The 27,708-nt window shown below is 37.1% G+C and overlaps 1 protein-coding gene across 1 annotated transcript in view; it reads right to left on the bottom strand.

The window, feature by feature from the left end:
* Positions 1-27,708, bottom strand: part of Babam2 (BRISC and BRCA1 A complex member 2) — a 404,038-nt gene that overhangs the window by 279,339 nt on the left and 96,991 nt on the right. The window lies entirely within an intron of this gene.

The raw sequence follows: 27,708 nt of genomic DNA, 5'->3' as shown, positions 1-27,708 counted from the left end.
ATGGCATTTGCAGGTAAATGAATGGAGTTGGAGAATATCATGCTAAATGAAATAAACCTATCCTAAAAAACCAAAGGCTGAATGTTATCTCTTATAAGTGGATGCTGATCCATAATTGGGGGGGACATGGGAAAAATGGAGGAGCTTTGATGGAGAAAAGGGGAAGGAGAATTGGAAGGGGCATAGGGGCAGGAAAGATAATGGAATGAGATGGACATCATTACCCTAGGTACATGTATGACTGCACATATGGTGTGATGTTACATTGTATACAACCAGAGAAATTAAAAGTTGTGCTGCAATTGTTTGCGATGAATCAAAATGCATTCTGCTGTCATATATACCTAACTTAAATAAATTAATTAACTAAAAATAAAGTAAAATATAATAATATATTGCAAAAAAATTAAACAAGGTGGCTTTGTGATCCTCAGTGGCTTTATTTTCAAATATTCTAATAATTCTCTTGACTAGTGCAAGCAGAGCTTATTGAGTCTGAGATCTGAGGTTGTTGTTGTGATGTTTGAAGTTGATAATTACAGTCTTTAAAAACCCAGAGGAACCTAATTAGAAAAAATGCAAATCTCTATTATCCAAATGAATAGCAAAGTAGACACAAATATAAGGTCATTTCTGGGATTAATGCGGGCCAGGAAAAGTTGTCTTAGAAATAAAGCTAGATTAAGTCCTCACACCAACGTGGGAATTATAACAAACTGTTAAATCGAATGTACAGATGAAACATAGTGATTTGTGACCTGTGTTCAGTGGTAACGCTAGAGCCAGAATTAGCTTAAGTAGGAGGCACTCCAGGCCTTCTAAGCCTTCCTTCAGCCAATGCATATAGAGCTCTCCAAGGTTCTGACCTGCCCCTCAAACCTCCCTAGTGTGTGTGTGTGTGTGTTATGTGTTGTTGTTGTTGTTTTTAATTGACTTTCAGGATAAAATCTACCAGTCCATTCCTTGGCTTATAATTAGTAAAATTTTCTAGCTATGAGTGGTAATATGATCTTGACTCTTCTGTCAATATAGATCATGACAATTATATATCCTTGAGAAGGACAAGGGTAATTCTTGGACAAAATACCCAAATACCTTAGTAGCTGAAAAATGTGATTTTTGTGATAGTAATGACAAAACTCGTGAAAGAGAAAAAGTAAAATAAGAAATCCTAAGTGTGAACAGTAGGCAGCCTTACCCAATTGTTAGGTATGCCAAACTTCCAACTAACAGGGGAGTTCTGGGGTAATTTCAAATATTTATCAAGATATGAACCTACTGGCAAATCACCCCAGAATTTCTCTATCATGATAATTTTGTGCTAGAGTATCAGAATCACTAGAGCTTCTCCCATTCTCCCATTCATAAGCAATATTTTAAACTCCAAATATGTAAAAGTATTCCAAAAGTAAACCTATGACTCCATTTAGAAAAATTCAAAAGCCTATAATATCTCTTCTTGCCCATCAGAAGCTGCTCTTACAAACTACTTTTCAGTTGCTCTTAGAGAAGGACACAGCCCCACTCCATGCTAATTCCCACTTCAGCTGAGTCACGAGGATCACCCAGCTCATTTCCAAGCAATGTTTCTGTCTTTAGAACTGATGAATAAATGGGAGGAAACAAGGGTGGGAGAGAATACAGGAGGGAAGAAACCTTACAGCACATCCCTTGCTCCAGCCTTCCTTATATATTAAGAGAAAGAAAGTAAGTACATTTCTTTCTCTCTTGGAAACTCCCCTAATGGGATAGGAAAACAAAGGAAAGTGTACCTTCAGAGGAAAAGAAATTTCATTAGCCTTCCTGTCTTTCTTGACACTACAACCACTTGAGAAAAACAATGCTCTTCCTACAACATGTATAAGAGAACTAACGCTAAAAACACAGAAACTACTGAATGTAAGTAGCTTGGGGAGTTCCAGACTGAATAATAACTGAATCTACTCTTATTTCTTCCATAGGTGTTGTCTTAATCCACATAATTTTAAGGTGCTACCTTTTAAATACCATATTTGATACCAAAATGCTCAAGTTTTACACCTATTGTTTCTCAAAAAAGTACGAATAGGGGCTGGAGTTGTGGCTCAGTGGTAGAGCACTTGCCTGGCATGTGTGAGTCCCTGGGTTCGATCCTCACCACCGCATATAAATAAATAAATAAATAAATAAAAGATCCATTTACAACTAAAAAATATTTTTTTAAAAAAATACAAGTAAGTTCAACATAGATCAAAACACCAGTATAAACTAAAATTTGAAAATTGAACTCTATATATTAAAAATCTTTTTGCAGCCCAGGCTGGCTGTGGCTCTGACATTAATGTTGCTGTTTACCTGGACCACTGAAGTCACACATTTTTTTCAGTCAGTGCTACTCGGACTTTCAGTGACAATACTGCAATGGCAGAAAGGAAATTAGCAAATATGATTTCAACTTAATTCAAATTGTTTTTCCTGGGGATGTATTTAAATTTTCCAGGTTGCTCGAATATCATCCAGGGATGTGATTTTGAAGGAGACAGCTTGTTACTGTTTTTCCTGGCTGTACTACAAGAAACAACAGTGTGAGCTTATTTTAAGTTAATGTGTGCTTCTGTGTTTCTTTACGAGAAATTAACTGCAATCATTTAGTTAAAGCAAACACTTTGTTAGTGTTTCACTTTTCATTAGAAAATGTCTTCAGGAGGCTTTCAAATTTTGAAAGTTAAGAATCCTAATTCTGTCCATAGATTTTAAAGTTGGAACAAATTACTTAGATCACCGTGAAGAGCTGGGTCCAGCTGTGTGCAACTTTAGTCCCCGCTACTCGGGAGGCTAAGGCAGAAGGCCGAGGCTGAGATTTAAGCCCAGGAGTTTGAGGAAAGTCTGGGCAACACAGAGAGACCCTGTCTCAAAACAAAAACAAACAAACAAACAAAAGTTTCAACGAAAGATCAGTCAAACTTCTCGATCCTTTGCTGGTCCTGAGTGTTTTATACCCACAGGTGAATCAAGACATCATAGGACTCCTAGCCTTTCCCCACAGCAAGATAATAACTTCCTGTCTCAATCAGGACCAGATCTCATGGTAGATCCTCATTTCCTTCACCTATGGTAATCACAGAGACCCATACGATTGGGCAGAACGGAAAAAGACAGAACAAAGAGCTTCAACCAAGTTGTTATTTATAATTAGAAAAACACTTGCAGGCTCGGACACCTGGTTTCTGACCCCTGCCCTGTATGATTTCCCTAGCCAGACTAGGCTCCCAGGCTATAATGATTTATATTTTCTGTTTCTCTTCATCTTAGCTGACATCCCAGGACTTTATTCCAAACCTGCAGTATTTGCCAGAACCTCCTCCTTTCAGTAAAATTCCCAGTTAAGGACCTTCTTGGCCAGTGACCTTAAAGCCACCAATGTAGTAATGCCATCCATTGTGTGTAAATGGACAGAGGAAACTCCAATAGAAAGGAGGCTAGCTCAGCTCTTCCTGTTGTAACAGCCATGGGCAGCCACCGGAGCAAGAAAGAAAAAGCAATGAGAAATAGACGATTAACTAAAGGAAAAGTTATCCACAGAGCACTTTATATAGTAGTAGGAGCTTTCAGTGCCTTCACTCTTTTCCCTAAAAACTCCACCCCCTTGACCCAGGCCCACATAATGTCTTTGACCTTGACCTATATTTAGAAGGCAACCATTGTTTAATATCCAACGTCTGTTATTCCTCCCTCCTATAACACCAGCCCAAATTTCCCTTGGGAAACAACCCCTCCCCATTCTCAGGATGGGTTTTGAGTAAGAACCTCCAGCAAAGCTCCATTAGTTCTGAGTGCAAACCCTACCAATGTTTCCCATATACCTAGCCTCAATGACTGATTCAACTGGGGGCACATACCCCATCAAACCAAAATGAGATAAATGAAGATGTCGGCTGGGATTGTTGAGAAACAAAGGTTTGCCTTCTTGTCACAGAAGGAGAATATACAATCTGAACTGGAATAACAGTTTTATATTCAAAAGAGAAGAAGCCTGAGCTGCTATGTGGCTAAAGAGACAAAAAGGCAACATAATGGAAGGCAGAGAAGAAAAGACATGGAAAGAAACTGGGTCCTTAAATGGCATTATGTCAGCCACAGCACCAAACCTTATCTGAATCCAACTCCGGGCTTCTAAGTTCTGTAAGCCAAAGAATTCCCTTTATTGGTGAAGCCACTTAGATTCAGGTTTCTGTTGCTTAAAGAAAGAATAAGAAAGGGAGAGGAGAAGGAAAGAATACTGATATATTGTAACACGTACTGCCATTTTATATTCTCTAGGACAAAGAGGTTTACAGAAATTCTTACTAAGCACAGCTGTAAGAGCCCTTATAAGTAAAGATATATATTCAGTTTGGATATTTATATTTTCTGCCACAGAAAAAAGTTGAATACCTTTTATTAATCTGTAGGAAAACCTACCAAAAAAAATTAATGCATTTCTACCAACAGTGATTTCGATGATTTCTGCTAATGAAAAACAAAAAAAAAAAAAATGGAGAACTAGACATTTGTAGATTACAACTCATGTAATGGATTTAAATTCAAATGTATCTGAAACAGGTATCTGAAATGTTCCCCATCCCAGAGATTTTCAAACACTAGTAAGGAAATTGATTGGGTAATAACATGAGACTGCTAAAGAAGCCAATAGATCCACTAAAGGAAAGAGAACAAGCAGTCCAGGCCAGATAAAGACACTTCGATTATTGATGTATATCTTGGGGTGAATACAACAAGCAGTACCCAGGCATTCATCATCCCTAAGCTTCGAGGTCCCTTAAAGGAGACATTGTTACCTTTCCTTCACTTGTTGAGCATGTGCAAGCAGTCACGTGAATTCTGGTTCCATTCCAAGCTGGGAATGTGTGCCTTAGACCAGTAAACCTTTACATCTTCTGCACATACTCTCTCTTTCCAGAGAGATTTAAAATGGACCCCCACAAAGTGGCCACAGTGCCTGCTGCCTTGAACCATATATCAACTTAGCAATCCGTCCCTGTTCCATCTACTTTCACTTCATCAGACCTCTCCAGCCCCAAAGCCAATCCTTCCCAGTTCTTTCAAAACTGGTACCCTCACAGTCAAATGAAGAAAAGCATCCATTCCAATGTTTTCACAAGTCATCACAAGAATATGCCTCATCCAATGATGTGCTTCAGGAGCCTTTACAAAGCCCTACCAATTTCTATCACCACTAACCCACTGCCATCAAACAGAATAGGGTTCCTCTTCTCAATCAATACAACATTAAAAAAAAAAAAATCCCTCAACAGAAGCTTGCCAGAATGCAATCTTGCAGCAAGTATATGAAACTTTCCACCTCCAGAACTGGCTATCCCAAAAACAACCGTGAAAGCACCTTAAAAACGCTTATTCACAGGTCCTACCCTTGGAAACCCTGATTCAAAGAGCCTGGGGTATGATCTACTCCTTGGCCTTAAAGAATCTGTGTTGTGATTTTTGGAGGCATGATTAGGCATGATTAGACAGCAAGGCTGAATCCTAAAAAAATTAACCATCTTTTTGACAGATACTCTCCTTGTGATTAAAGGTCAAAATAATTTCACACAAACTCATTAGACCTTCCACTGAAGATCCAATGAGTTAACGATAACCAATCCCCCCCACCCTCACTAGAGCTTTCCACTGGTTGCCACCATGTTTCCTGGGAAGTATGAGAATGTCCCTGAGACGTCTGACCTACTTCTAACAATGATTAACACCTAGAATCCAGAGCTGCCCCTAGATGGGGGAGGGGAAACAGACTAGACAAAATTCAACAATAGAGAGCCTACCTCATTTGTGCTCATTTTTTATTTCTCCTACCGCAATGAATTTTACTAAGCTTGACTCCCTTATGTGCCTGGATCTGTAATATCTTCCAAGTTCCTCCTAGGATCCCTTCACCCTTGATTTCAAGTCATCTATGACCCAGGAAAAAGCACCAAACACCCTTCTAAATGGTGTGATCATTCTTAAATTGGACATATTTATTTGCATTTAATTTTAAATATCATCTTTTCTCTCCAAGGTTTTTGTGATGGTGCCAATAATATTACGGAATTATGGAGCATTTGCAAATTGGCAGCCTCAGCCTGCAGACATGCTTTCTTTGACCCACACAAAATTTTTATTTGAAAATCTTTAGACAAGGCATACACACTTCAGTAGGTCACAATCCCCACTAATTCTGGATATTTTATATCTGGCTTTTTCACTCATTTGTTTGATTTGACTGGCTCCTTCAAACATCTGTTTGTAACCTCTGAATTAAGACTTTAAGGCATTTCCTAAAGAGATTGTTTAGTTCCTTCCATGGCTCCTTCATGTCTGCTACATGCATCAGGTGTTTATCAGTGTCACATAAGCAAAATGCAGCAGAGACAGCAGTTAGAGTTCTTCAGTCCCTGAAAATTAAAGATAAAAAGAAAGTTCTCTGATTCAATGTACCTACTAATACACGTAAGTAATGACTGCTTTTCTGGGTAACTATAAAAATATCTGATAACAGGGACAATATCTGATTCATTTTTTACAAAATACTATGTCAGACATTAAAGACTAAAACATGGGGACTCAAATTATTTTTCAACTGATCATCAGTACACTTCAATATAAACTAAATTAGGTATATTAAAGGATCCCAAAATTATACAGAGTCAATAAAGATACTGGCTATTGGGAGTCAAAATTTATCTGATGGTTATGAACAGAAGTAGACAAAAGAAAACTACACAGTAATTCTAAAAGTGCAATATTGAAATATGACTAATTACAGTTATCAATCACTAAAAGTTTGAACAGTCTGAAACATAGTATCTCACATGCATTCTAAAATATAATTTCTTTTCAAAGGCTAGCACACTTAAAATAAGAATGCTTTAAAAAAACAGATACAAAAACAAAGTACAATTATCATGGCTCAAAAGACAAAGTCTATGGGATACAAAATAGCACATAAAATCAGTTCTCAGTTCAAAAAACCTGCATGAGATGTTGATCTTCCTGTTTTTCATAAACCTTATAATTGTGCTTCCAGAAAACTACCAAGCATCTGCCTCTATGTAGCTAATTCTTTTAATCTTGGAGCTCTCACAAGGAAATAGAGAGTATACTGTGCCAGGATCACTATCTTCTCCAGCCAAAATCGTTATATTTTGGAGCCAATTTCCTCTTGGTAAATTCTGATCAAATTCCTTCCATTTGCAGCTTCCTTAGTAGTGGTAATGGCTGCACATGTCACAAGTCAATATATATGTGTATGTTTAACAATATACATTATAAATGTAACAGTAATATGTATACCTATGTACACAGGTAAACATAAGTCTACATATGCGGCCAAACATAAATAAATACATGAATACTAGTTCCTGTTAGGTCTCTTTAAGTGATTCTGTGACTCTCACTCAAGCTATCTAACATTACTTTGGGATTCTGCATTAATCAACTGCTATGCAGCTACAATACAATGATTATTAAGGTTGGTTATAATAATCCTAATGCAACAAACAATTCCTTAAATGCTTCTGAATCATCAAAGAAGATGATCAAAGATCAAATTATGTTCTATTTTTAGGGTAAAGGGTATTTTATCAAAATTCAATTATGTTTAAAATGTTGATTCAAGTATAGCATATACAGTAAATTTTTATGAGTATGAATATTTAATTAATCAGCATACCTTATTTCATTGATAAAGTAGAACTTTTGTAATTTTATATATGATTCTCATCTTTAAAAAGTAAACATTACATATATTATTAACAGAAATTATAGATTAACCATAACACTGTTATGTTTCAATCTTGGTATCTAATTCTTTAATCCTTCAAGTGCCAAAATACCAACTCTCTAGATGCTATTGTTATTGTTTAAAATAAACCATATTTAATATAATTAACCTATCCTGATGAATCAAGGTCATTATTATAAGAATATATAATACTGCCCTTTTTAAAATGAGTGATATCATTCAGGGGATTTAAGTGAATACAGCTGCTACCTGTCCTTGAAATAAATGATTCCAAGATACTGGATCTTACAGCCCTTCTGTTGCTTTGGATAGTTCTTTTCTACTTCCTAAGCATATTCATCTCATTTTGACATAACTAGTATTACTACAAATTCTAATTCAGTTATAACAGTGTCTAAATACAAACAAAAGATGCCTATATGGCTCATATATAAAATACAGCATGCAGGGGCTGGGGTGGTGGCAAAGTGGTAAAGCACCTGCCTAGCATGTGCAAGGCACTGGGTTCGGTTCTCAGCACCCATCTAGATAAATAAAATTAAGGCCCATTGACAACTAAAAATATTTTTTGATAAATAAATAAATAAATAAATAAATAAATCGTACAGTCCTTATCACAGCTGTTTCAAAAATTCAAAATATTATGGGTGGAGTGAGGCCAGGAGTTATTTTTGGTTTGTGACTATGTACCAGGTGAATGAAAATGAAAGATATCTGGGACATAGTGTCTTAAAAACTATGCCATGAGAACACAATTAGCAAAATGGCATCTATGGTATTTTATAGAACGACTGACCCTATTTCTTCAACCATAAATTGTAAAGAAAAAAAAGAAGATAGAGAAAACCTATAAATTAAAAGAGACTTTAAAAATATAACAATCACAATGCATAGACCTTAATTCAAACTATTAGAAATCCAAACAATGGTTATTTGATGATGCTAGGGAATTGCTATTAAATTTTTTTAAACAAGATAATAGCATGGTGGTGGTGCACGCCTGTAATCCCAGAGGCTCAGGAGGTTGAGGTAGGAAGATCGAAAGTTCAAAGCCAGCCTCAGCAAAAGTGAGGCACTAAGCAACTCAGTGAGATCCTGTCTCTCAATAAAATACAAAATAGGGCTGGGGATATGGCTCTGTGGTCAAGTCCCCCTGAGTTCAATCCCCAGTACCAAAAAAAAAAAAAAAAAAAGATAATTGTATTTTGGTTATGCTTTTAAAAAGATTACTTATTGTTTTGAGTAACACACTGAAATATTTATAGATTACACAGCATAATTTTAGGATTTGCTTCAAAATACTATCTTAGGCAGCAAGTGGACAGGAGTATAGATGAAACAAAACTATAACTTGACAATTACTGAAACCAGGCGACAGGTCCATGGGGTTTCATACACAACACTTCCTTCTTTTAAACATGATTTTAAAAATCTCCAAAAGAGGAAGCTTTTTCAAATGAAGATATATAATAGTTGTAGTTAATTTGATTTATAAAAATCATAACAGAGCATTATGCTTAGATTTCTAAAAATGGCTAATTACAAACTTATAGACATGACATGATGCTAAAATGTTAAAGAAGCTCTGTCACATTATCAAGAATACAAGCAATAAAAAGTGTTGGCGAGGATGTGGGGGAAAAGGTACACTCATACGTTGCAAATTGGTGCGACCACTATGGAAAGCAGTATGGAGATTCTTCAGAAAACTTGGAATGGAACTACCATTTGACCCAGCTATCCAACTCCTTGGTTTATATACAATGTACTTAAATACATACTACAGTGACATAGCCACATCAGTATTTACAGCAACTCAATTCGCAATAGCTGAACTATGGAACCAATCTAGATACACTTCAACGGATGAATGAATATAGAAAATGTGGTACATATACACAATGGAATATTACTCAGCCTTAAAAAATAATGAAATGATGGCATTTGCAGGTAAATGGATGGAACTAGAGATTATCATGCTAAGTGAAATAAACCAATTCCAAAATCCCAAAGGCTGCCCAATGTTTTCTCTGATAAGAGGATGCCGCTAATCTCCACAGTGGCGGGGATGAGGGAAGAATGAAGGAACTTTGAATTGTGCAGAGGGGAGTGAGGGGAAGGGTGGTACTATGGGGATGGAAAGGATGGTGGAATGAGAATGACATTATTACCCTATATACATGTATGAATAACTATTGGTGTGACTCTGCACCATGTATAGCCAGAGGAATGAGAAGTTGAGCTCCATTTGTATACAATGTATCAAAATGCATTCCACTGTCATGTATAACTAATTTGAACAAATTTTTTAAAAAAGCTCTGTCACTATACTTATCTAAAGTCTTCAATCTGGCTAAATAATTCCTTAATTCTCAAAACCTTCATTAATCCTTTATTCTAAATGTTATAAACATATAACATTGTTTTCTTAGAAAACAAAAATTTTCTCATAGGGCATGTTGCAAAATTAACACAAAAGTTTACAGTTCCATTTTTATAGTTATAAATTTAAAAAAAAGGAAGAAAAATAATGGATGTATCTGGTCTCTCTTTAGGAAATTAGTCATTAATTCAATAAACAACATCTCAATTGTTTAAAAAGTTTGAAAATTACTGTTACCAATTATCTGATACTGGAAAAATACATATATATCATAAATATATAGCTAATTCCCAAATCATTTCTATTCAGTTCAATATATCAGTATAAATATAACAAACTCACTTTGAAATAATAAACATTTCTTTTTCCTGACTATATTTTTTATTTAAAGAGTAGATTTAGTGAATTTGGGTTTAGGATTAGTACTGAGGTAGAGGTTGAAACTAAAATGAATTGTTACTTTATACTTTTAATACAACAAATATGTTTTTAAATTAAAATCAAATACCATTGGGATAAATTTTGCTATTTTTAAATTATTCACATAGGGACTGGCTAAGCTAAACATGTTAGCTGTAAGCATCTCCAAATTAACAAATAGTTCTTTTTTTTTTTTTTTTTTAATTTTTTATTGTTGGCTGTTCAAAACATTACATAGTTCTTGATATATCATATTTCACAATTTGATTCAAGTGGGTTATGAGCTCCCATTTTTACCCCATATACAGATTGCAGAATCACATCAGTTACACATCCATTGATTTACATATTGCCATACTAGTGTCTGTTGTATTCTGCTGCCTTTCCTATCCTCTACTATCCCCCCTCCCCTCCCCTCCCCTCCCCTCCCCTCCCCCCCCTCTTCTCTCTCTGCTCCCTCTACTGACATTCGTTTGTCCCCCTTATATTATTTTTCCCCTTCCCCTCACTTCCTCTTGTATGTACTTTTGTATAACTCTGAGGGTCTCCTTCCATTTCCATGCATTTTCCCTTCTCTCTCCCTTTCCCTCCCACCTCTCATCCCTGTTTAATGTTAATCTTCTTCTCCTGCTCTTCGACCCTTTAAATGTACCTTTATACCAATTATATGTAATTGTTATATCACTCACTCCTCTTACAAATCAATATTTTAATATCCTAAAGGACTCCTTTAATTTTCAAAAGTGACGGAAGATCTCTGATAGACTACTTTAGATACTCTAAGTAATTAGTTGCCCTTCTTTTTAAAATTCTATAATAATTCAGACTTTTTACTTTTCAATCTGGTTTCTTCATAAATGTTCTTGAAACACATTCAAGAAAATGCAGTAAATGTGTTGAATGTTTTGCTTATAATAATATTGTACTTCTATGGTATTTTCAAAACTCAACAACTTTAAAACATTTTGTTAAATGTATACAGGGTCTCCTGAGTCATTGTCAATGCTAGGCTACAAACCACTCTGTGGTTAAAGGATTACATCAGAACAGTGTAAGGGTAGAGCTGGCACTTCACTTCACAGGTTTGAATATCTTGGCTCTCCAAAGCTTTTGTGGGGGCTGCAATTTGGCATAAAATTCTCAGTCGGATGCAGATAATTTCTCTGAAAAATGTTTTTTAATGGCTAAGGTTTTTGTCTTTTAAAATGTTGGAGACAGCATATATTAGAACCAAGTTCAAAATTTTAAGACTCCTTTTTTCTTTGTTAATGTTCCCATCCCCGCAGCTAACTCAAGTACAGCATAATAATCCCCAACTAAAAACTTTTAGTAAGTACAACTCATTTGTATTAATAGATTAAATATAAGATTAAAAATCAAAATAAGTTGCTTCCATTATAAAGGAGAACTAGAAGACTTCTCTGTACACACAGACATTCGCTGAGCTCTTTCTTGTTATGATTATGTGTTGCCCTTGGTCGTTTTGGTCTCCAAACTTCTTTTTGTTTCCTTTTTTTTTTCATTCAAATGTTATCTTCTTCATTACTCACAAAAGCCTTGTGAGAAAGGTAAAAATATTATCAGTCTTATCAATAAGGCACAGATGCTAAGTGCCTTGAGCAGTATAACCACCAGCATCCGGTATCCCATAAACAGACTAGAATCATCTATGCTTCACCCATACTATTTTCACTACCTGTGGTTCTCAACTCTGGTTATATACTACTATTGGCTCTCCAAAAACAGCCATTGCCCAGTCTCTCTTCTCGAGACTAAGTAACTAAATTCAAATCTTTGGGAGATAGGACTCAGCCATCAATATATTCCAGATGTCCTCATGAAAAAATCATAAGACTATATGCAGCATACAAGAACAGAGAGTAGAATGCTCAGTGGCATTCACCTGTAACTCCAAGGACTTTGGAGGCTAAGGCAGGAGAATCAAAAGTCTGAGGCCAGCCTTGGGCAACTTAGTGAGACCCTGTCTCCAAAAATAAAAAACAGACTTATGACCCTGAGGGTGGAGGGGAGCAGGGGGAGGTGGTAGAGCATCCTTGGGTTCAATCCCTTGTACTACAAAAAAGGAAAAAAAAAAGAAAGAAAAAGAAAGGTAGGTAGGATGGCAGACATAGTCAATCTTCAATTATCTGCTTGTAAAACCAAGTTTAAATGTCATTTTTTCCCCACCCCAGTCACCCACTTCTCCATTCCCAAGTCAGAAATCACAAGAAAAAAGTTACTGTATTTCATGCCTACATGAAGTATATTGGGAATGTAATATACACCCACTAAAATGTATAAAACAACTCTAACTAAAATGCCCTCTGAATGATGTACAAATTTATGCCATCTTTACAGCTATCTCCCTTAATTATATCTTGCTGCTTCTCATTCTTTTCTGCATCTCTGACCCTCCAACTGGCTTTTCTTCTTCTCCCTGAAGAATTAATAAAAATTTGCTGATGACAAACTCCTGTTTACCTGAATTTGTATTTATTTAACTTAAATTCTTTAAGGATATTTTTGCTAGATATAGAATTTTAAGTGCGAGTTATTTTCTTTTATCATTGAAGTTATTATTAAAATGACTTCTGTCTCCCATTGCTGCTGTTAAGAAGCCAGCTAACAATCTAGTGGCTGCCTTTTGTCTCCTCTGGCTGTTTTCAGATATTTTGTGGTTGTATTTTGTTTTTGTAATTTTGCCATGTTGTATCTAGTGTGAATTGCTTAAAAGGCAGCCTGTTAGGATCAACTGAACTTCCTGAACCTGAAGAATTACAATGATTAATTTTCACATGTGAGATATATCCATTATTTTATAAAACATAACAGGCAAATAGATGTTTACAAAATAAAGATGTACAACTTAATAATCACAAAACTAATAACTATGAAAAGAATGGAACACATGCACAAAACTAAGCTAATCAGAACATTCTATCCCCCAGAGCAACAATGTTCATGAATACAATAACCCACATGAGTCCCAATTCTAAGACTTTGTCTTCTTCACCTATGATGTTGGCCTAAAGATCCTGGGAAATGCTATGATGAGACTGAGAACAATGCCAGCATGAGCAGAAGGCAGAGCAAGTCCCAGATGTCAATGTTAGAGCCTTAAAATTAGTCATGCGCCAAGCTAGATATAAACTGGTTCTTTTCTATTATGTGAACCAATATGGGTGCATTTTATGCCAATACTATCCCAAAAAGTTCCAACTACTACAACTCATCATGTGATTTCCCTTCCAGAAGTAATTTCTTCTCCATCTGAATTTTGTTATGACCTTCCTTTTCTAGTTTATATCACAGTCACATTCTGCCTTATAACCATCAATAGCCTGATTTCCTCCACCACTGAACTGTGAGAATGGAGCACTGTGCCTAAAATATGAGAGGTGTTCAATAAACAGGTAACGAAGAAACTGTGATTACATCAATGAGTCACTCATCTTTGCATCCCTATCAGCTAGTACAAGACTTTGATACATGTTTGTAGGAGGAATCAGCAAATCAATGAGAAGACGGCAATAATATTACAAATAGCAGAGACCAGCACTTAAACAAGTTGGATCTTAAAATAATCCTAGAACAATCCATGTGGTAGAAGATTGGAATTGGATAAATCCATATAATATATATACAAATGGTTGTATATATGAATATATATATGCATGTGTATGTGTGTGTGTGTGCGCATCACACACACACTTCTTTGTTCTGTTAGCTGAGAGGACCCAAAAGCAATCACACCCCAGTAGCAAGCAGCAAGCATACCTACAGCATGGACCTTGGTTTCTAATATCTTTCTTCAATTAAAAAAAAAAAAAAAGCAGGACTCCTTGGAGAAATGGTTGATTCCAGGACTGGGTCAGGTAATATTACAGTAGATGAGCCTACAGTACCTCACAGCACCAGAAGTAAGAAAGTGCTCAGAAAAGAAAAGAAGGAAGGAAGGGAGAGAGTGAGGCAGGGGAGAAGGGTGGTAAGTAAAGCAAAGCAAAGCAGGCCACCCAACAACAACAACAAAAATCTAACTGTAACAATAGGCCAGAACTGGAAAATTTTGAGTAATAAAATCAACAACATAGGTTTGGGTTATAAAACACAAAATAAATAACTATAAGTAGACACTGATATAAAAAAGATTGAAAAACAAAGGAGAATAAACAAATATTCCATGTGGAAGAATTTCAAATAATTTATTATAGATAACTTTTTTTTCAAAGAGAGAGAGACAGAGAGAGAGAGAGAGAGAGAGAGAGAGAATTTTTTAATATTTATTTTTTAGTTATTGGCAGACACAACATCATTGTTTGTACGTGGTGCTGAGGATCAAACCCGGGCCGCACGCATGCCAGGCGAGCGCGCTACCGCTTGAGCCACATCCCCAGCCCCTATTATAGATAACTTTTCTTTCAAAGAGAGAGAACTTAACTCTCCACATTCTAAATAGAAGCTGTGTGAGCTGACTCCCTTTCAAACAGTATAGTCCCTCAGGAAAAGTGATCAAGGTTAATATCAACAGTAAAAATTCACATTGATAGTGTGTACCCTTGACATCATATGATGAAAACAGCATTGTAACTTTGAGGTCTTCCAACCAAAAGCCCATAGCCACAGTCAAACCATGAGAAATGCACCAGACAAATTCCAGCTGAGGGACATTCAATTAAAATCTGACCAGCTACTTCTCAAAACTGTCAAGGTCATCAAAACAAGAAAAGTATGAGAAACTGTCACAACTAAGAGGGGCCTAAACAGACATGAGGACTAAATGTAACGTGTATTCTATATGGGATCCTGGAACCAATAAAGAACATAAGAGAAAACTAAGAAAGTATGAATAAAATCTGGACTCAATTAATAAAAATGTGTCAATACTGGTTCATTATTTGTCACTAATGTAATCAAAGAAATTAGCAATAAAGGAAACTGGATGTGGGCTCACAGGAACTCTCTGTACTATCTTTGCAATAATTCTGTAAATCTAAAACTGAAAGTTCTAAAACTAATAAATGGTGCTGGAAAAACTGGAAATGCATATGCAACAAAATGAAATTAAATCCTTATCTCTCACCATGCACAAAACTCAACTCCAAATGGATCAAGGACTTAGGAATAAAACCAGAGATCCTGAGTCTAATAAAAGAAAAAGTAGGCTCTAATCTCCATCATGTGAGATTAGGCCCCAACTTCCTTAATAATACTCCTGTGGTGCAAGAATTAAAATCAAGAATCAATAAATGGGATGGAATCAAACTAAAATGTTTCTTCTCAGCAAAAGAAACAATCTGGGAGGTGAATAGAGAGCCTACATCTTGGGAGCAAATTTTTACCCCTCACACATCAGATAGAGCAGTAATTTCTAGGGTATATAAAGAACTCAAAAACTAAACACCAAAAAAACCAAATAACCCAATCAATAAATGGGCCAAGGACCTGAACAGACACTTCTCAGAAGATGATGTATAATCAATCAACAAATATATGAAAAAATGTTCATCATCACTAGCAATTAGAGAAATGCAAATCAAAACCACTCTAAAATTTCATCTCAATCCAGTCAGAATGGCAGCTATTATGAAAACAAACAACAATAAGTGTTGGCAAGGATGTGGGGAAAAAGGTACACTCATACATTGCTGGTGGGACTGCAAATTGGTGTGGCCAATATGGAAAGCAGTATGGAGACTTCTTGGAAAACTGGGAATGGAACCACCATTTGACCCAGCTCTCTCTCCCCTCGGTCTATACCCAAACGACTTAAAAATAGCATACTACAGGGACAAAGCCATATCAATGTTTATAGCAGCACAATTCACAATAGCTAAACTGTAGAACCAACCTAGATGCCTTTTGGTAGATGAATGAATAAAAAAAAATGTGGTATATACACACAATGGAAGATTATTCAGCAATAAGAGAGAATAAAATTATGGAATTTGCAGGTAAATGGATGGAGGTGGAGAAGATAATGCTAAGTGAAGTAAGCCAATCCCAAAAAGACAAATGCTGAATGTTTTCTCTGATATAAGGTGACTGACTCATAGTGGGGTAGGGAGGCACAGCATGGTAAGAATAGAGGAACTCTAGAGAGGGCAGAGCGATGGGAGGGGAAGGGATGGGGCATGGGGTTATAAATGATGGTAGAATGTGATGATCATTATTATCCAAAGTACATGTATGAAGACATAAATTGTGTAAATATACTTTGTATATAACCAGAGATATGAAAAATTGTGCTCTATGTGTGTAATACAAATTATAATGCATTCTGCTGTCATATATAAATAAAAATAAATTAAAATTTTTTTAAATGTTTTTAAAGTAGCCCTTCTCTTATAGGACCCTATTTACCAAAAGCACACAGAACAAGCTAGTTATAAGACCAACCTGGAAGCAAGTGGAGAATTTAGACATCTTAAGGAAATATAATCAATAATCAACTGTACATTTTTTTAAAAAATGCATAATAATTGACTTTGAAAAACTATTATATCCACATGAAGTTCATAACTATTTCTACACGTACACTTAACAGTAGGTGGCTAAAAAGTCATACCATCAAAAATTCCTGGAATCTTCAATACCCTAAGGGGAAAACTATGATCCTCAGCTCATGAGCAGCTCACAAAAGCTTTAACATGCTGGTAAACCATATTAGGAAGGAAAAAAGGAAAACAAAACCCATGTCTGGAATAGTTTCTTAAAATCACAACATAAACTAGAAATTAATAATCCCTTAGCTTTGTATTCCAAACCTCTCAGAATCTGCCTCGACCTACCTCTATAACTGTACTTTCTAGTGTTTGCCTATGACAGCAAACTCTACTCTAAGCAAACTGGTTTGCTCAGTGCTTCCAACATGTCATCCTTCTCTGAAGCTTGTCCCCCTGCCTACAGTGTTAGTCTCTCCTCTCTTCATCTTCTAAATCCTACTCCTGCTTGAAGACCCAGCTAAAACCCTTTTTCTTCCATAAAGCCTCAAATCACCCAAGGCTCAACAATCATGACTTTAGCAGGATTCCTGCACCACTGATGTGGTACTAAATACATTCGTTCATTTAAATACAAAACCTTAGTGTGTACTTACTGGTACCTTAGAGGTATTAGGAAAAGCAAAGATCAGTAATACAAGAGTCTCAGTCTTCAAAATGCTCTTGGAATCAGCTCCTCACCTTTGGAAAATCATTCCTTGCAATGTGGAAAAACCAGTAATCTCTTTTATGAAACAAGGGATCAGATATGACAGCACAAATGTAATTCTTACTAAAAGCTTCTTTAAAATGAGGTAGCCTAGGAATTTGGTTCCCTTTTCAGTCTGTGTAAAAAATATTTCAATGACATGTTCTTATCATTTAAAAAGAAAAGTCAAATAGTTGAAAACTTGCAAAGAAGAATTAAAAGTCAATTGAAGTTACACTACAGTTAAGTTCATAACCCACTTGAATCAAATGTATGAAATATGATATGTCAAGAGCTTTGTAATGTTTTGAACAACCAATTAAAAAAAATTTGAACATCCTTCCAAAAAAAAAAAAATGCTCTTGGAATTACAGAGAAGACTAAAAGATAAGCAATCAGTAGCAAGGTGTGTGACTGTACTGTGACAATACACTGTACTACAACTTGTACAACATTTCTCTTTTAATGTTTGCATCCAGTTTCTCCAATTAAAACACAATCTTCCTGAAAAGTAGTTCTTCCTCTATTACTCAATGCTAACAAGTTAACCAGAAACAATTCTGACGTTAGTTTAGTAACACTTGCACATTTCTCTAGAGAGAAACACCAGCAAAATCTCTGTTCATAGACATTAGACTTAAAATGATGAATTAATAGATGGCTTGTCAGTAAGTTATTAACCATAGCCAACTATTACTTATTCACAGTAAGGGACAATAGGGTTACAAATTCACAAGTTACCACCATTTTACTAAGTCAACAGTGTTAAATGGTGCTCATTGTTTTCTATGAGTAACAACATTTAAGAGAAAGGGCTGGTTTGAGATAAATTTTTTACATTCCTGAGGAGGTACTAATAATCAGGGGCAGGACAAAAGGATAGAATCCAATTTTAAAAGATGCTTCCGGTGAATCTGTAATATCTAGGAAAAATACTATGGTAATCCACCAAGTAAAAATACATTGAAAAATGTGGAGGACATAAGTGCATGGGCAGGACACAGAAAAGCATTGAGTGGAAGTAAGCTAAAAGGGTAACACTCGTCTCTAAATGAAGCTGTATTTCTCAGTACATCTTTGCATTTTACATGATGTTAAAAATGAAAATACACTGAGCATGGTGGTGCACACCTATAATCACAATAGCTCAGGAGGCTGAGGCAGGAGGATTGAAAGTTTAAAGCCAGCCTCAGCAACTTAGCGAGACCCTGTTTCAAAAAGGTGGGGAGGGGGGGGAAGCACCTGGTGGTGTTGCTCAGTGGTTAAGCACCTCTGGGTTCAATCCCCAGTACCCCCCCAAAAAAAAAACCCTCATTATTATAACTTAAAAATCCAGCTCTTCCAAGGGAATGGTGGAGAGAATAGGAAATAATAATGAGAGGATGACAAAAACAGAGGACCAACCAAAGGTAATGGATCATCTCTGCAACCAATCATTATAGAGCTCCTCTAGATAAGCATATTCTTGAACTGCAATGGTTTATACTCAACTCAGTGCCTCATTTTCCCAAAGGCATATTTTACAAATTCAGTCATGTAAATCAAAACTGGCAACATCTGCTAAATGTTATATTTGCCATTGGATTTCAAAAAATAACTTGGTTTGCCTTTTTATCATTTGTCTTATGAGTGTGAACATTTTAAATGTACCTTGTTTGTACTTTCAAGATGTTCTGTTTTTCTACAACTATGCTTTTAAAAGCCTTGTTTATACCACATGCTTTCAAAATTATACGTGTGTATGCATATTAATAATCTTCTCCTTAATCCACAATTGGCTATAATAGCAACAATTTTGGAAAAATAGATGAAATCATAAATCATCATTTTTAAATCTTCCACTGCCTCCCTTTAGGAAACACATTTTTAAAAAAAGAATAACATCGACTTCCTTCCCACTTCATAAAATGCTTCCATGACTGATAAGTTAAAATAGACGATAGTGGAAATACAAGTAAGAGTTTTTAATTTATCAATGCATAAGCCAATTTTCCATCAAAATTTCTAGTAATTCTCTCATATTCTCTTGGGTCATTTTTTGATGCATCCTTTGATTACAAGCTGCATCTGACTAAGAGAACCAGAGTCACCCTATCTAAGTAAAATTCTTATTCTACACTAGGAAAATCTACTGAAGCTTAAAAATCCAGGTTTTTTTTTTTTTTAGATGTTCAATAAATATTTATTGATTGAATGGACATTGATTTGATTAAACATCAGAAAACAAAACACTAATGAGCTTCCTGCATTCTCCCTTGAGCCAGATTCTCAGACAAAGAAAACACTGAAGGCACTAGAGGTAGCAGTGAGAAGGAGGGCTGAGTGTGGTGGTGTGTGGCCCCAGGACTCAGAAAACAGAGGTGGATGACCAGATGGCAACATAGGGATAAACTGTCTCAAAACGAAAAAAGTGTGCACTAAGGGTTCAGACACTCATTTATTAATCATATGATCTTAAGTGCTTTTCTTAACCTCTCCAAGCTTCAGTCTCCTTTTCTTAAAAGAAGAAAAGTAATACATATTTCAAGAAGTGTAAAGAAGATTGAAGTAATATATATTATATATTAAGCACATTCCTGGGATGCAGTAAACACTCAATAACTGAGATTAATTAGTAGTGATCTTTCACAACTTCTTGAAGAACCTAGGACAGTATGAGCTTGACAAGAATGCCCTTGGCATTCATAGTAGTCCCAGAAAGCCATCTGCTGGAATAGCCATTGTCCTTTAAAGCCAATTTTGCCTTAAAGGAAAATCTAGGCTTTCTTAAGAAGCAGTAGTTACGGAACACTGTGTAATTTTTATGAATTAATTTTAGAGGCCATTTTTATTAGCATCAAACATTTTATTAATTACTAATTCTGATTGATTCTGTATTCTTACCAAAAAAGTATATGGGATTTTATGGTTCACTAAAGACTTTTGTACTTTTGCTTTGAAAATAAAAGATAAAAATCATATGCTTTCCAAATACAATACAAATAACATGCTGCTATGGGGATACAGCAGCTTTGTAAAGACCAGCACTCCCAATAAGAACAACTCAAAAGCAACATAAAATACAGAAATCAATTGGAAGGCATCTGCTCTCAGCAGAAACAATAAGAACTGGAAGGTCAGAAAATCCAGTATGGAGAGAACCTCAGAGAAGCTGACTTCTGCAGCTGCTTTCACCCTGTGAATATTTGCAAATTCTGGGCACAGCAGGAAAGCTGGGAATCTAGTCCACATCCAGTCACAGAGCTGCTGCTGAGGCTCAAAAAAACCATGGGAACTGTTGGCAGAGTATTGAGAGACCTCAAACATGCAGCCAGTTGCCCTCAAGACTTTGATGAATTCTGGCACAGTCCAAGATGAGAGGCTAAAATTTAAGAAAACGCATCTGAAAAGCAGAACACAGCTATTTTGCAAGTCAAAATTTAGAATCTGGATTCCATGAGGGTGAAGATCCACACTATTTATGTGTTCAAATATTTGATAAATAGCACGGCATTCTGTTTGAAGATGTGTTATGGGCCAACACTGACCATTTCAGGCTCCCAATAACCCCTGGAGGGCTCCTACAGGAACAGGCGTGGCCTTACCAAAGCCATAAAACAGCCTCAACTAGCAAAGTACCCATCTGGAGGAGATGATCAGCCTGTGTGCCTATCATAGAGAACAATGAACCCTCTTTCCAGAAGAAACTGGCATCCTTGAGCCTCTGTAATTTTTTTTGTTTGTTTTGTTTTGGAGTGGTTTGTTTGTTTGTTTGTTTTTCTGGTGTGGGGGATCAAACCCAGGGCTTCACACATGCCAAGTGCACACTCTGCCACTGAGCTACATTCTCAGCCCAATCTCTGGATTTTTTAACTGGAATACCTGACATTTATTTAAAACTACTTGAAATACCAAATACAGAACCATGTGGCTGATAACTAAAAACAAAAGCAAGCAAAACAAACAGATCCAAGAGTGGTCCAGATATTAGAATCAGTTCATAAAGACTTGAAAAAAGAACATGGTTAAGATATGCAAGACAATGAAGAAACTGTGTAGAATATAAGTAAAAAGATAAAAGAAATTCACCAGAGAATTGAAAACCTATAGAAAAGAACCAAAGAGAACTAGAGAATTGAATAATACATTATCCAAAGTTAAGAACTCCTTAGGTGAGTTTAAGAGAGGAAAATACTAAATTGGAAAATAAGTTTGGCATTACCACTTGGGTCGCTTACTCATTTATTGATTCTCGTCTTCTCAATCCACCCTTCTTTAACCTGTTTATGAAACTGGGGCTGGACCCTGTAGATATTTTCCTTTGCCACCTGGTATAATGTCTAGCTTGCCATGTGATGTAGGGATAGTGCAAGTCACAGCAGAGGAAAGAACTTCTCACACTGAAGCTGGGGTACTTTTGGGTGAAGTTGCCGGAAGCATGCTGACACCAGCAGTGCCCGCCCTCCAGCCTATTTCTCTATACAACTCATTTCTACTCAACAGCCCCAGGCAACTAGCATCCAGTAGGCCACCAGCACCAGCTCTGGCTCCCAGCACCCCAATGAGGGTCCCCATCTTCCAGTGGGCTGCAACCATACCCTCTCCAACAAGCAGATAGAAATCTCAGTCTTGGGGCAGGGAGCGGGGTTGAGGGATGGAGAATGGGTCTTCCAAGTTGGTTCTTTCTTAGGTACTGCTACTCTGTACACTGCTCATCTTCATTCTTTAAAGTTAGTTCTGTTAGTCCTTTAAGTAGTCAATAATTCTCTATATTCAATTTTCCCTATTCAAATTACCAGTATGATTTGTATTCTGGCTGGACCAGATATCTCAAACTGACTTACCCTCTATACCATGTGTGCCTGGCAAGTTCTCCCCTCAACAAATCCCCACAGAAATGCATACATATAGTCACCAAGACATGCACAAAAATGTTCCCAGTAGCACTATTCACAACAGCAAAAATACAGAAAATAACACAAATATCAGTCAATAGTAGAATGGATAAATAAATAAACTGTGGTACGTTCATACAGTGGAATATTATTGGCAATGAGCATGAATAATAACCAAAAAAACTATCAATAAATGTTAAATGAAAGAAGCCAGACACACAAGTACATCTGTTTGATTCCATTTGTATAAAGATCAAAAAGAAGTAAAATTAATAATGGTAATGTAAGTCAACATAGCATTTCCTCTGAGGCAGGGAGATCAAATAGATGGAAGTGGGTACAATTGGGGGCCTCCCAAAGCTGGAAATGGTCTCTTTCTTGATCAAGGACCTAGTTGCATGGATGTGTTACTTTTGGGAAAGAAAACGATATACACTTTGGGAAATCACAGCATACACTTGTGATTTGTGTACTCATTCCTCCGTATGTTATGTTATTCATTAATAGTACACACTAAAATACATGCTATGTACAAATAACCAGAATGTTTCTAAGGCCCTCATGCTTAGTAAACAAGCAGGCTGTGGTAAAGTGCTCCTTTCTGTGTTCCCATAGGACCCTATGCATGCGCCTCCATCCCAGTGCTTATACTTGAGGCTGCAATTCTCTTACTTATCTGTCTTGAGCACTATGTTCAGCTTAAAACCATAGATAAGTCTTTTATAGATCTCAAATAAGGCAAAATGAATTTGAAAAATGAGAAAGCATTCTATTTTAAAATGTGTTGTAGGCCAAGACACTTGGAAGTGTCTGGGAAATAGGAGCACCACATGTCTGGATGGCATTTTTCAATAGTGTGACATGCAGTCAGTCAATTTCAGCTTAGTACAGTTGTAGCATATATTTCATGTATACAGGGGATGGGAACTACTTTGCAAGAACTCATTCAAAGGGTGTCTTGATGTAGATAGCACAGTAAAGAGCAGAGGAGGAAAAGTGAGACAGTGTCAGTACACTCACACTTCATGCAAGCAGAGAAGAGTCAAGAAAGACTCAATCCACCAGGGAGTAGTAGCTGCAGTGGCACTGAAGAATTTGTCCTGAACACTAAATAGCCCTTATTGTCTTCAAGCTAGAAATTCAGGTAGCAATGGTTTCCAATCTCATAGTGAGATTGCAACATGCTCTTCTCATTTAAATTATAATCCACCCTTCCTCCTTGATGCAAGTTTATTTTGAATTAAAATGAATTATCATTATTTGGGGGGAAAGAAATTCAAAATGCCTTTTGAAGCAGCTGAACTTACCAAGGGTATTGCAAAACAGAGGCCAAAAATCATTGCTTTGGAGGTTATGTGAGCTGATTTCTATCCCCCTAATTTTTCCAACATTAAATTTTTTGCTCCTGTTTTGAAATTTTAATCTGAAGTATATTTTTCTTTCTTAAAAACCAGCAAGTCCTTTAAGGAAGACAGAACTTGAAAGGAAACATGTTCATCTAATAAATACATGTTTGCCCCTTAACATACCAGGCTCTCTTCTGATTACTAGCAGTGAGCAAAACCAATCCATTCTCTAATGAAGCTGTCACTACAGTAAAGAGACAAGGGTGATCTACTATCCCAGTCTGCCTGCGACTATCTTATTTTAACATTGAATGCCCTGCATCCCACAAAACCCTTAGTCCCAGGCAAAGCCAGGCAGTTGGTCACTCCAGCAGAGACAGGCACTAAATATGTTGGTTTTCCATCACTGTGACAGAATACCTGAGAAAAATAGCTTATATGGTTTCAGAGGTTTTAATTCATGGTCATTTGGCCCATCACATGGGGCCTATGGTAAGGCAGAACACATCATGGAGGGGAGCTTGTGGTAGAGCAAACCTGTTCATCTTATGGGAACCAGGAAGCAAAGAGATAGAGATAGACTACCATCCCAAAGTTCCCTTCAAGGAAAGAGCCCCAATGATCTAACTGCCTCCTACGAGGCCCCTACATCCAAATAAATAAATAAGTAAACATCATCAAATAGTGATAACTGCACTGAAGAAAATAAAATATGATAAATGTTGGAGAATAATGGGAAGGAGCTACCACTTTATACAAAGACATTGGGGGTAGCATCTCTAATATAATGACACTTAAAGAAAGGATGGGAACAAGCCATTCAGATAACTGGAACAAGAGTTTCAGGCAGTAAATGGAACTGGAGATCTCCTAATGATAGGCCCTAAGGTGGCCATGCTTAAAATGTCTGGAGGCCTGTGTGGCTAGAGAGGAGTCAGCAAGAAGCACAGTGTAAGGAGACAAGGTGAGAGAAGCAACTGGGTGACAGAGCATGACCCACCCATCACTTAGGGCTCAGCACAAATTCCAACTTCTTCAAAGTGATTTTAATCCCATAATTCCAACCTACAGTAATTTCTATTTCTCATTATAATGAAGCCTCTGCCTCATTTATTGAGCATCCTTTCTTCTTGCATCATATAGTATATGTTAAAACACTACTCAACTATCTCATAGCATTTTGTAGCAATTATTCCAACATCTAATTACATAATATCTATGTTTTTTTTTTCATGTATCTGTATATTTCCCCCTAAAATTTAGCCTCCTTGAAGCAAAATCCTACATTACACAATGGACATACAGTGTACAATCAATACCAAAGGATAGGAGTTTTCTCAATTGTCTTTTGTTGATTTGTATGCTTTTGCATTAGTAAAGGAGGACACCAATAAGTCTATGCCTTATTCATAATATTATACCCCAAACAGTAGGACAACAGATAGAATAGGATTCAGTAGACAAATAACCACTAACATACTAACTTATATTTCAGGAGCACCTTTTCAGTCAGTCAAATCTTAAGACTTGAAGCTAAGAGCAAAAGTACAAACAACAAAAAAGCTCTACAAATAACAACCTCTTAAATCAAGAATCAACTCTACGAGGCCCTGAAAAATACTTCTAAACACATGTGGATCATTTTCATGTTTTTTGTTAAAATTTTTCCATGATTACCATCAAAACAAAATGACTGTTCCCTCCTCTATGTAGCAATGTTGCATCTGCATGATTGTCTCACACTGTTAAAGTTCTGCATCTGTCTCTTCCCTACTATCCAGGGAACATTGCTAGCGCAGAGTCCAGGTCTCATCTCCATGGCCTAGTGCCATTCTAACATTCAATTAGGATTGAAGTAAACAGTTTGATGAAAAAATTATTAGCATATATAATATAAAGCAATAAAGAAAATCTAGAGTTTGTAGTGTTGACTTTAAAATTAGTTTTCAAAAATATTATAAGCTTACTGCAAAGCTGCTTCCACTTCTAGCTTGGGAAATGCTATAAGATCAGTTAAGTTTTTTTTTAAATATCACCATTTTATACTCACATCTCAACATCAAAATATACAGTAATCCAGCTTCCTCAACAAATGTATCTCCTTTCAATAAGCAGGAAAAAAAATAAAGAACATATGACTGTAAAAAGATGTTCTCGCTCAGTAGAAAAACTTCACATTAAAAGTTAGAACTATATGGGTACAAGATACAAGGATTAAGATACAAAAATCAACTCATTATATAGTAATAATGAAAAACTGAGAATTAAAATAAAAATCATTTATAATAGCACCAAAAAGAGTAGCATATTTAGGAATAAATGTAGCACGATAAGTGTAAAACTCACAGTCTGGAAATTATAAAACATTGTTGAAATATTTAAAGAAAACCTGAATAAATAAAAAGACATTTCATGTTCTGATTAGAGGAAGGGTTAGCATCATTAAAATGTAAATATAGGGGCTGGGGTTGTAGCTCAGCAGTAGAGTGCTCACCTAGCACATGCGAGGCACTGGGTTCAATCCTCAGCACTACATAAATAAAGACATTGTGTTCAACTACAATTGAAAAATATTTTTTAAAAAGTAAATATAGGTAGGCGGAACTGTGACCACAAACAGAAAAGGCCCAGTGGCCCGCGGCGGGACAGAGCTTCCAATCACTCCTGCAAGGTAGGCGGGCCTGCGACCCACCGGCAGAAGAGGAGCAGCGGCCTGCTGAGAAGCAGAGCCACCCCCTCCCCCTGCGCCGGCAAGGTAGACAGACCTGTGACCACCCACAGAGCAGGCCCAGCGGCCTGCTGAGGGGCAGAGCCGCCCCCCACCCCCCGCGCCTGCCAGATAGGCAGAACTGTGACCACCTACAGAAAAGGCGCAGTGGCCCGAGGAGGGGCAGAGCTTCCAATCACTCCTGCAAGGTAGGCGGGCCTGCGACCCACCGGAAGCAGAGGAGCAGCGGCCTGCTGAGAGGCAGAGCCGCCCCCTCCCCCCGCGCCTGCAAGGTAGACGGAACTGTGACCACCATCAGAATAGGCCAGACCTGCAACCGACAGACAAAATAGGCCCAGTCGCCTGAGGAAGGGTAGAGCCGCCCCCCGCCCCCCCGCGCCTGCAAGGTAGGCGGACCTGCGACCCACTGGCAGAACAGCCCCAGAGGCCTGCAGAGGGGCAGTGCCGCTGCCTGCGCCTGCAAAGTAGGCAGAACTGCGACCACCGACAGAACAAGCCTAGCGGCCCGCAGAGGGACAGAGCCGCCGCCCGCGCCTGCAAGGTAGGAGGACCTGCTACCAACCGGCAGAGCAGGCCCAGCGGCCTGCCGGCGTGGTAGGCACATTGCCGCAATTGGAGGAAGGGCAGAGCCGCTGCCCGCGCCTGCGAGGGAGACTTTGCAACTATACAAGACCAATATAAATATATAGGGGGAAAATTCAATAGCACAACAGTTTCACCAAGTAGAAAGGAATGCGAACAGTATGAAGAGACAAGGAAAGAAAGGACCACAAGCAATGCAGGTCAACTCAAAGTCAGAAGAGGTAATAGCTGCAGCAGATGGAATGTCAGATAAAGAATTCAGGATCTACATGCTTCAGATGATCTGGAGTCTCAAGGAAGACATTAAACAGCAAAATCAGACAATGAAAGATCACTTCAACAATGAATTACATAAACAAATCCAAGAAGCAAAAGATCAACTATACAGGGAGATAGAGGTTATAAAAAAC

This window comes from Marmota monax, unplaced genomic scaffold (genome assembly GCF_021218885.2).
Source record: "Marmota monax isolate L192 unplaced genomic scaffold, Marmota_monax_Labrador192_F-V1.1 WCK01_AAM20220418_F8-fsc00010, whole genome shotgun sequence".
Taxonomy (NCBI): domain Eukaryota; kingdom Metazoa; phylum Chordata; class Mammalia; order Rodentia; family Sciuridae; genus Marmota; species Marmota monax.
The sequence above is the reverse complement of the archived record's forward strand: the minus strand, read 5'-3'. Positions and strand labels throughout refer to the sequence as shown.